The sequence below is a fragment of the Hemitrygon akajei genome, chromosome 15 (assembly GCF_048418815.1).
Source record: "Hemitrygon akajei chromosome 15, sHemAka1.3, whole genome shotgun sequence".
NCBI lineage: Eukaryota > Metazoa > Chordata > Chondrichthyes > Myliobatiformes > Dasyatidae > Hemitrygon > Hemitrygon akajei.
In genome coordinates this window covers 6,823,533-6,835,626 of record NC_133138.1, presented here as the reverse complement: position 1 = coordinate 6,835,626, position 12,094 = coordinate 6,823,533, and the positions used below count along the sequence as shown (strand labels likewise).

General features: G+C 45.2%; 1 protein-coding gene across 1 annotated transcript in view; it reads right to left on the bottom strand.

Moving 5' to 3' along the window:
* Window positions 1-12,094, bottom strand: part of gpx3 (glutathione peroxidase 3) — a 37,556-nt gene that overhangs the window by 23,504 nt on the left and 1,958 nt on the right. The window lies entirely within an intron of this gene.

The following is a 12,094-nucleotide window of genomic DNA, read 5'->3' as shown; positions in this document are numbered from 1 at the left end:
CTTTTACCCTCCACTGTCAGGTTTCTGAATGGTCCGTGAACTCTGACAGTATTCTTCATTTGCACAATTCATGCACCTATTTATAGTGAATTGTGATAATTTCCCGCATTGCATTTTACTGCTGCCACAGAACAACCAATTTCATGACATGTACCGGTGATATCAAACGTGATTCCGATTCTCTGATCTAACCACGTGGGTTTCCTCGGAGTGCTCCAGTTTCCTCCCACGTTCCAAAGATGGACGGGATCGCGTTAGTAACTTACTAAGGGTTGTTGCTGGAAGCATGGCTGCCCTCAGCACATCCGCAGACTGTGTTTGGTCGTTGACGCAATCAACACATTTAAAGACTCAAGATTCAAGACTGTTTAATGTCATTGCCAGCACACAAGTGTAAAGGAGAACAAAATCATTGTTACTCCGGGTCCTCCGATGCCGCACAAAAGAGCACAATTAGATAAAGAACGCAAAGATAAAAAACACAACATGGAGATGGCAGTTCTGGGTCTGTACTCACTGGAGTACAGCAGAATGGAGAGGGGGAGCTGAAACTACATTGAAACCTACCAAAACCAGATGCTGATGAATCCGGGGAATTCACTGCCACAGGCAGCTGTGGAGGCCAAGTCATTGGGTATATTTAAAGCGGAGATGAATAGGTTCTTGATTAGTCAGGGTGTCAAAGGCTCTGGTGGAAAGACTGAAGAATGGGGATGAGAGGGACAGTAAATCAGCCTTGATGGAATAGTTGAGCGGACTTGATGGGCCAAATTCTGCTCCTATGACTTACGGATCTGGTCCTTTCCTGACGCCTTTCTCTATATATGCATTGATGGTGGGTGGGCTGGTGCCAGTGCTGCGTTGGGCAGTTTTAACCACCCGTTGTAGAACCTCTCTGTCTGTCACACTGCAGCGTGTTAGGCTGCTCTCTACTGCGTGCTCCACCGTATGTTTCAATGTCCATGTGAGAAATAATGCCGAAAAATCTTTAATCTTCAAAGTGCTGAGGTTGTTTGCTCTGCTGATAATGCCAGATTGATCATTAAACAATGGGTAAATCCAGGATGTTTTCTCTGCACTGTTTGCTTTGTTACAGATCCGGGATCTGATTGGTTGAAAAGTTGCTTACCCAGAGAGCCATGTCAGATAATAGGTGAAGCTGGAGGTGTATTGGCTGACGTGGCAGAAAATAATTCAGTAACTGCGCGTTCAATTGGCTGCATGCTGACTGACCTGTTCCTTGAGGCAATGCCCTACTTACCACTGGTTTAACAATCTCTGGTTACCTCTCACTGACCTTCCTGATGTACCTGTTCTGTTTATACACAGTCCACCCTTCTCATTGCCACCATCAGGAAGGAGGTACAGGAACCTGAAGGCACACACTCAATAATTCAGGAACAGCTTCTTCCCCTCTGCCATTCAAATTTCTGAATGGACATTGAACCCATCAACACTACCTCAGAATTTTTGTTATTTTTGCATTACATATTCAATTTTTCAAAGTTCAAAGTAAATTTCTTATCAAAGTATGTACAGTGTATTTCAACACACAAGACCAGAAGGTACAGGAGTAGAACTAGGAGCAGGAGACGGTCGTCTGGCCCATCGAGCCTGAACTCCACTCAATAAGAAGAAAAGACCATGAGATATAGGAGCCGAATTAGGACATTTGGTTGATCCAATTTTCCTCTCAGCCCCAATCTTCTCCCTGTATCTCTCCTCTTCTCCTCACCTACCCATCACCTCCCTCTGGGTCCCTTCCTCCTGCCCTTTCCCCCTTGGTCTACTCTCCTCTTCGATCAGGTTCCTTGTTCTTCGGCCTTTACCTTTCCCACCTATCACCTGCCAGATTTCACCTCATCCTCCTCCCCCACCTTCTTATTCCGGCTTCTGCCCCCTTCCTTCCCACTCTGGAGAAAGGTCTCCGCCCGAAACATCGACTATCTGTTCATCTTTTTCGAGACAGACAGACAGACATATAGATAGACAGACAGAGAGGGGGAGAGAGACAGACAGACAGAGAGACAGGGAGAGGGAGAGAGGGAGAGAGAGAGAGAGAGAGAGAGAAAAAGGGGGGGAGAGAGAGAGGGAGAGGGAGGGAGAGTGAGAGAGAAGGGGGAGAGAGACAAACAGACAGAGAGACAGGGAGAGGGAGAGAAAGAGAGAGAAAAAGGGGGGAGAGAGAGAAAGAGAAAGGGAGAGAGAGAGAGATGGGGAGAGACAGGGAGAGAGAAAGGGAGAGCGAGAGGGAGAGGGAAAGGCAGAAGGACATTCAGCCCTTTGTCTCTATCCTAGCTCTTCTCCATAACCTTGCAAATTTTCTGCAGTTGAAGTTTATGCATTTCTATGGTGGAAACCATCTCCTCTGCACACTATCAGATTCCAATCATACAATGGGACCAAGAGGTATTTCTCAGAGAACTGGGAAGATTCTCCCTAAATCTTAACAAAATTGGGAGGTATTAAATTCAAGAACAATAATTCTTGGCATTTATTTTTAATTCCTCAGGTGTCTTTGAATGGAGTATCTTCATTGTTACAGCACAGGCCATTCAACTATCAGGTCCATTCTAGCTGCTAGTAATCCCATTGGCCCCATTTTCCAAAACTGTGTACAGTGCTCCATGTCTCACCATGCCCTGTACAACTGGAACAGAATCTTCCTGTCAATGATCCGTCCCACCTCTCCCACAATCTCTCTGGCACCCTACCATCAGGCAGGACGTACCATAGCATTAGGACAAGGACTGTTCAGATGGAAGACAGCTTCTTCCCCCAGACCATGAGGCTAGTGAACTCTCTGTCACCAGCCAGGTCTCTTCATGTATGGAGCACCAGCAATGTTACACTATTTACTTCTTAACTTGTGTCATAAATGCACTTTATAATTTGTGTGATATTACTTTATTTTATTTATTTAGGGTTCTGGCCCTTCAACCTGCTCTGCCCAGCAATTCCCCAATTTAATCCTAGCCTAATTGTGGGACAGTTTACAATGACGGATTAACCTACCAATCAGTACGTCTTTGGACTATGGGAGGATACCAGAGCGCCCGGAGGAAACCCACACAGTCACGGGGAGAACGTACAAACTCCTCACCGGCAGCAGCAGGAATTGAACCCAGATTGCTGGTACTGGAAAGTGCTGTGCTCACCACTACACTGGCACTGGAAAGCGCTGTGCTCACCACTACACTGGCACTGGAAAGCACTGTGCTCACCATTACACTGGCCCTGGAAAGTGCTGTGCTCACCACTACACTGGCACTGTAAATCGCTGTGCTCACCACTACACTGGCACTGGAAAGTGCTGTGCTCACCACTACACTGGTACTGGAAAGCACTGTGCTCACCATTACACTGGTACTGGAAAGTGCTGTGCTCACCACTACACTGGTACTGGAAAGTGCTGTGCTCACCACTACACTGGTACTGGAAAGCGCTGTGCTCACTATTACACTGGTACTGGAAAGCGCTGTGCTCACTATTACACTGGTACTGGAAAGTGCTGTGCTCACCACTACACTGGCACTGGAAAGCGCTGTGCTAACCACTAAGCTAGCATGTCACTCACACACATAGAGGAACACTGTGTGTTGTGTGTGGGTTATATGTACTGTTTGGTGCCCCTTGGTCCAGAGGAAAGTTGTGTTGTTTAGTGGTATACATGCGTACAGCTGAATGGCAATAAGCTTGAGTTTGAACTGCTCAAAACCTCCAGCTCTATTGCTATAAGTGCCAAATTGCCTTTTGCTTCCTTAAGTACTTGTTTGACCTGTCTGCTAATATTGTGTGACTCACGCACCAGGACACGTAGATCACTTGCTTGAACTTCCCTCCTTTGTGTTTATCTGTTCCATTGAGAAATTAACAACTTCTGATCTATTTAATGACATTCTGGCAAACTGTACCACTGGGGGTTCAGAGACTGAATCATAACCCCCCTGGTTTAGGATCAGCTACTTCCCTTCAACCATTCGGTTCTTGAACCAACCAGCACAACACCTAATCCCTACAGTCTAGCGTCACAATGACTACACTGATCACTTTGGACTAAGGTGGAGTCTCAGACTGAAACATTAACTGATATTTATATAGTTACTGTATTTATTTATGTATCTATGCAACGTGGAACAAGTCCTCACTGCCCAACAAGCTGCCCCACCCAGCAACTCATCTATTTAACCCTAACCTAATCACAGGACACTTTACAATGACCAGTTAACCTACTAACCAATACATCTTTGAACTGTGGGAGGAAATCAGAGCACTTGGAGGAAACCTACGCGCTCACATACTAACTTTCTTACAGAGGACGCCGAGACTGAAGTCTGAACTCCGACGCTCAGACCTGTAATGGTGCCTCACTAATGTGATGCTCTTAATGAAGGATCTTGGCTGAAACATCAACTCTTTATCCCCCTCCACAGATGCTGCCTGACCTGCTGAGTTCCTCTAGCATTTTGAGTGGGTTGCTCTGGATTTTTGTTAATTATTTTTGTTCTACTTTTGTTTTCTTGCAAAAATTGTGTGTAATTCATGTATATCTTGCAAATGCTGCTTATCTGATCACAAAAATACAACTGCAGATGCTGTGGATCAAAGAATACGTACACAACGCTGGAAGTACTCAGCAGGTCAGGCAGCATCCGTGAGAAAACAGTAGCCAACGTTTCGGGTTCTCTGCTTATCTGATGCCCTGTGCCTGGGATGCTGCTACAAGTCCAATTGTCTTTGCACTTGTGCTTACGTGTACTTGTGCAGATGACAACAAACCTGACTTTGATTTTGATTTCAGGAAACACTTTTCCCACTCCACCTACACTCAGTGGCCACTTTATCAGGTACACCTGTACACCTGCTCATTAATCTAATCGGCCAATCGTGTGGCAGCAACTCAATTCATAAAGGAATGCAGACCTGGTTAAGAGGTTCGGATGTTGTTCAGATCAAACACCAGAACGGGGAAGAAATGACTTTGACCGTGGAATGATTGTTGGTGCCAGGCTGGGGTGGTTTGAGAATCTCAGAAACTGCTGATTTTCACACACAACAGTTTCTAGAGTTTAGAGAGAATGTTGCAAAAAATGAAAATATCCAGGGAGTGTCAGTACTGTGGGTGAAAATGCCTTGTTAATGAGAGAGGTCGGAGGAGAATGGCCAGACTGGTTCAAGCTGACAGGAAGTCGACGGTAACTCTCATAACCACACGTTACAACAGTGGTGTGCAGAAGAGCATCTCTGAATGCACAACACATCGAACCTTGAGGTGGACAGGTACAGCAGCTGAAGACCACGAACATACACTCAGTGGCCACTTTATTAGTGCAGGAAGTACCTAATGAACTGGCCGCTGAGTTTATATATCCCATTGCAGAGTCAATATACCCTTTCACCTATTTTTCAAAATTCAAAGTTAAGTAAATTTTATTATCAAAGTACACAGAAGTCACCATATACAACCCTGGGATTCATTTTCTTGTAGGCATACTCAATAAATCTATAGAATAGTACCCATAACAGAATCAAAAAAAGACCATACAACTTGGGTGTTCAACCAAAGCAATAAATATTAAGCAATAAATTATGCCCCCTTGTATTAGTCATTTTCACCCTAGGAAAAAGTCTCTGGCTGTCCACTCGATCTATGCCTCTTATCAATATGCCAGTAGGCAATAAATATTGAGGACATGAGATGAAGAGTCCTTGAAAGTGAGTCGATAGATTGTGGGAACAGTTCAGTGATGGGGTGAGTGAAGTTATCCCCTCTGGTTCAAGAGCCTGAGGGGTAATAACTGTTCACTCAGGTGGTGAGAGTCCTGAGGCTCCTGTACCTTCTTGCTGAAGGCAGCAGTGAGAAGAGAGCGTGTCCTGTGCGGTGGGTCCGCAGATGATAGATGCTGCTTTCCTGTGACAGTGTTTCATGTTGATGTGCTCAGTGGTGGGGAGGGCTTTAGCCATCATGGCCTGGGCCGTATCCATTACTTTCTGCAGGATTTTCTGTCCAAGGGCACTGGTGTTTGCATTACCAGACTGAGACACAACCAGTCAATATACACTCCACTACACGTCTAAAACTTTGATAAATTTCCATAGATGTCGTGTCAAAGCTTTGCAAACTTCTAAGCAAGTAGAGGCACTGATCTAGTTCTCTCACAGCGCTCCAGCTTCCTCCTCTCGGCTTCTTGGTCTCGCTGGCATTGAGTAACAGGTTGTTTTCGTGGCACCAGTCAGCCAGATTCGCATCCTCAACTAACTTGGAAACGTACATTTTGTTCCCTGCTCAAAGTAAACAACAAACAAAAACGAGGGCCAAGAACCGATCACTGTGATATTCCACAGATCCATCCCTCCGGCCGGAAAAGGACACTGAATTCCAAATCTGACAGCCACGCCAACGCACTTCCTACTATGCCTTGTGATCTCAATTTACACTCCAGCCTCTTGTCTGGAAATGTCAGATGCCCTTTCGAAATCTAAATATAGTACACCCACTGGTTTCCCCCAATCAACCCTCCCTGTCACATCTTTAACAGAGTCCGAGCAACTTTGCAGAGGAAGTTTCCAGAATGCTGCCTGGATTAGAGAGCATGCCTCATGAGGAGAGGCTGAGCGAGCTGGGGTTTTCCCTTTGGAGTGAAGGAGGATGAGAGGTGACTTGATAGAGGTGTACAAGATGATAAGAGGCAGAGATCGAGTGGACAGCCAAAGACCTTTTCCTAGGGTGAAAATGACTAATACAATGGGGCATAATTTTAAGGTGATTGGAGGATGTCAGAGGTATGATGTTTACACAGAGAGTGGTGGGTGTTAGGAACGCGCTGTCAGGGCTGGTGGCAGAGGCAGATACATTCAGAATATTTAAGAGGCTCTTAGATGGCCACATGGGTGATAGAAAAATGGTGGGTTGTGTGGGAGGGAAGAGTTAAATTGATCTTGGAGTAGGTTAAGAGGATTGGGGGCCAAAGGACCTGGACTCTGCTGTAATGTTCAATGTTTATGCTCTGACTTTGCCTCATACGAATTAACCTTCATAAAGACATGTTGACTACATTTCTTTTCCATAGTGATTCATTATTTGTGATTATTGACTCTAGCATCTTGGCAACAATCAATGTTTAGATCACCAAACCACTACTTCCCACCTCCTGTCTTTCTGAAAACAGAGAAGTGGAACTAGATTCAGTCTATTATTGACACATATGTACCGAGATACAATGAAAACCCTGCCTCACATACAGGTAATACTGATTAATTCATTACACAGTGTATTAAATGGTAAAACAATAACTTATAACAGAGGATAAAGTGTAACAGCTTCAGAATACATTCCGTCTGGATGCATCCCGGCTCAGTCCGGCAACGGCTCAGCCCGTGACCACAAGAAACTGCAGAGAGTTGTGGACACGTCACAGAAACCAGCCTCCCCTCCACAGACTCTGTCTACACTTCCCACTGTCTCTGTAAAGCAGCCGGCAGAATCAAAGACCCCACCCACCCCAGACATTCTCTCTCCCCTCTCCCATCGGGCAGAAGATACAAAAGCCTGAAATCTTCCCCAATAGCCTTTTCACTGGTGATCACCACTTTGTCAAGGCATAACTTACCATCAGGACAGCCTCTACCCCACTGTTAGCAGACTCTTGAACGGACCTCTTCTACAATAAGATGGACACTTAGCCTCACAATCTACCTCGTTAGACCTCGTTAGATCTACCTTGCAGCTGATTGTCTGCCTGCACTGCACTTTCTCTGTAACTGTGACACTTTATTCTGCATTCTGTTATTGGTTTCCCTTGTTCTACCTCAATGCACTGTGTAATGATCTGATCTGTATGAACAGTGTGCAAGACAAGTTCTTCACTGTATCTCAATACGTGTGACAATATAAATCTAATAATGAACCAAATAATCTGACAGGTGTCCTGCTTGGATTTGAGCTTGAGTCTTTGATTACCAGCCCAGCGAATTACTGCAAACTACTGCACCAACCCTAGGATTACAGAGGTACTGATGTAACTGATGTTACACTCTGTACTGATTACAGAGTGACTGCATCACTGTCTGGCACGCACAGGATTGGAAAAAGCTGCAGGAATTAGTAAACTCAGTCATGGGCACGAGCCTCCCCAGCATTGAGGACACCTTCAAAAGGAGATGACTCAAAAAGGTGTTATCCATCACTAAGGACCCTTACCACCCAGGACATGCCCTCTTCTCATTGCTACCATCAGGGAGGGGGGACAGGGGCCTGAAGACCCCTCTTCTCATTGCTACCATCAGGAAGGAGGTACAGGAGCCTGAAGACACACACCGTATGTTTCAATAACAGTTTCTTCCCCTCTGAACCCTTGAACAATGCCTCACTATTTTTTGCTCTCTTTTTCCAGTACTTATTTAGTTAACTTTTTAAAATATATTAATGATTGTAATATATAGTTTTCTTTATTATTATGTATTGCAATGTGCTCTTTCATTCGTTATATTCTGTGTTGTATGACGTGCGATTGTGGTCTTTCCATGAACATATTTGTTCTTGGCAAATTTTTCTGCAGAAGTGGTTTGTCATTGCCTTATTCTGGACAGTGTCTTTCCAAGACGGGTGACCGCAGACATTGTCAATATTCCTCAGAGATTGTCTGCCTAGCGTCAGTGGTCACATAACCAGGACGTGATCTGCACCGGCTGCTCATACGACCATCCACCACCTGCTCCCATGGCTTCACGTGACCCTGATCGGGGTCTAAGCAGGTGCTACACCTTGCCCAAGGGTGACCTGCAGGCGTGCAGAGGGAAGGAGCACCTTACACCTCCTTTGGTAGAGATGTATCTCTACCCACCACCCAGTGGAAAACAAACTGCGCGAGAACAAGTTTCACTACATATGCCAGTGATATTAAACTTGATTCTGGTTGTGGATGGGGGCCCAGATATCAAAAGGCACAGACATGAATGGAAGAACAATGAAGGTAGGGAAGACAAGGGATTTGTAATTAGAGAGGAGCCGGCAAGAGTTAATCATTAAAAGCAGCTTTAAACTGTGCTTTATTTGTGATTCAGTCTCCATCCTGGTTAAATATCGATGACATTATTAGTGCATTACAATGCCACAGCTCCTCACACTAACATTCAACGTTCAAAATAAATTTATTGTCAAACTACATATTGTATATATCACTATATGCAACCCTGAGATTAATATTCTTGTGGGCACACTCAATAAATACAATAACTGTAATAGAATCATTGAAAGACTGTGCCAACAGGACAAACAACCAATGGGTTGAATGAAGTTGAGTGTTTATCCCCTCTGGTTCAAGAGCCTGATGGATGAGGGGTAATAACCATTTCTGAATCTGGTGTGAGTCCTGAGGCTCCTGTACCTTCTTCCTGATGGCAGCAGTGAGAAGAGAGCATGGCCTGGGTGGTGGGGGTCCTTGATGATGGATGCTGCTTTCCTGTGACAGCGCTCTGTGTAGATGTGCTCAGTGGTGGGGAGGGCTTTACCTGTGATGGACTGAGCCGTATCCCCTACCTTTTGAAGGATTTTGCATTCAAGGGTGTTGGATTCCGTACCGGGCTGTGATGCAGCCCGTCAATATTCTCCCACCACACATTTACTGGATAGTCAGAGTTATAGGTGTCATCTTTGCAAAGTTCTAAGGAAGTACAGCTCGGCCCAGGACAGGTCCTCTGAAATGATAACACCGAGGAATTTCAAGTTGCTGATCTTCCCCCACCTCCAATCTCCCATTGAGGACTGGTTCATGGACTTCCAATTTCCACCTCCTGAGGTCAATAATCAACTCTTTAGTCTTGCTGATGTTGATTAAGAGGTTGATGTTGTGGCACCACTCAGCCAGATTTTCAATTTCCCTCCTATGTACTGATTCATCACCACCTTTGATTCAGCCTATGACAGTGATGTCATCAGCAAGCTTAAATATGGTATTGGAGCTGTGCTTAACCTCGCAGTAAAGCAAGTGGAGCACACAACCTTGTGGAGCACCTGTGCTCACGGAGAATGTGAAGGAGTTGTTGCCAATCCGAACTAACCGGGGTCAGCAGCTGAGGAAAACAAGGATCCAATTGCCCAAGAAGGTATTGATGCCAAGGTCTCATTGGTCATGGTGGATTTAAAATATGGAAGAGAATGTTGAGCTCGAATGGGTCAAGGACATTGGAAGCAGGCAGAGCAATTGTCCTTGATCCTGCCATGTGCTTGGAGATGGAGGCTGCCATTTTGTGGAACTGCTCTACATCCTCCATTTTGTGAGATGGAGTTGCTTTGCTTTTTGTGTTTTAAAGTAGACACAGTAATATTCCAAATAAGAAGTTATTTGTGAGGTGTTCTTTGATGTAACCTAACATGCAGGTTTGTGAATGTTGGGGTTGGTGCCTGCCTGGAGTGATTCGACCTGGTACTGAAGCGAACAATGAGCCATAAATTACCGACTGTCACTTGCTGGGGAGAGGGCAATAAATGGACGCTGGCCTGGAGCAGAGCCAATTAAAAGGTGTCAAAGGTCAATCAGATGACCTACAGCCAATGAAACTGGAATGCAATATTTGAATTGGTAAGGAACGAGTATGAAAGTGGACACTTGGAGTGTGCTGTCAGTGATCAGTCTCTCAAGAAACCCACCATCACAAGGAAGACTCCCATGCCAGGGGCTGGGCGGAGAAAGGATTGATCATCTGGCCAATGGAGATCCTTATTTCAGTGTTACAAATCGGACAAGTGGTCTGACAGAGTATTGGTACAGAGGGGACAGTAGAATACATGTTCTAAGCTGTTGGCCCGGGGTCAATATAGTAAGGTTGCTGTGTGTGCAGACACAATAAAGTGCCAGCTTTGATTAATTACGAGTTGTGAAGCGGATTTCCTAACCTAGATCCATCGACGAACGATCAACAGTCTTGGTGCTTATTGATTAGTTGCGATGGAATGACAGTATTGAATGCTGAGCTGTAATTGATAAAGACCATCCTGATGTATGCACCTTTGCTGTCCCGATGGTCCAGGGTTGAGTGAGAAGCCAATGAAATGGCATCTGCTGTTGACCTGGTGTGATGGTAGGCAAACTGGAATGGATCCAAGTTGCTTCTCAGGCAGGAGTTGATAGGGTTTAGTTTGCAAGCAGAGTTTGTAAATGGCTTGACAAAGCGGTTCAAAGCACACTTATTATCAAATTGTATTTTACAATACATTATACAATCTCGAGTTTCAACTCCTAACAGGCAGCCACAAAACAAAGAAACTCAAGAGAACCCATTAAAAAGACAGCTAAACACACAATGCGCAGAGAGTGGAAAAAAAAACCGCAAGCAAGTAACATTTTGAATCGAAGTCAACAAGTTCAACGCAGAGCTGAGTAAACCTCTTGGAGCAGTGATCTGAACCAGCCCATCCCTTGCCTTGGACCCTGACTCCCGGATCTTTTCAATCTGGCCCAGACCTAAATCAACGTCCAAACATTGACTTCTGTCAAATCGTTACACTCTGTGGCCTGGACTTTGATGCCTCGACTCAGCTTGTAACTGGCCTTTCCAATTTGGCATGGTGTTTAAGTCTCCGTCCAAGCATCAAGTTCAGTTGAATCATTATGCTCTGGTGCCCAGATCTTGCCACTTCGATTCAGTCTTCAGTTTAAGCACGGTGAGAAGCATTGATCGCATGGATAGTCAGAGGCTTTTTCTCGGGGCTGAAATGGTTATCACGAGAGGGCACAGTTTTAAGGTGCTTAGAAGTGGGTACAGTGGAGATGTCGGGGCAAGTTTTTTTACGCAAAGACTGGTGAGTGCGTGGAATGGGCTGCCAGTGATGGTGGTGTAGGTGGATATGATAGAGACTTTTCTCCTGGATAGGTACAAGGAGCTTAGAAAAATAGAGGGCTATGGGTAACCCTAGGTAATTTCTGAAGTAAGTACATGTTTGGCACAGCACTGTGGGCCGAAGGGCCTGTATTGTGCTGTAGGTTTTCTGTGTTAAACCGATGGAACCTCAGGTCCTCCTCCCTTGACACTGACACACCCACTACCCTGCCTTCTGGAGCCATCTTGATCTGCCTTCAAATCCAAAAGGGATTTT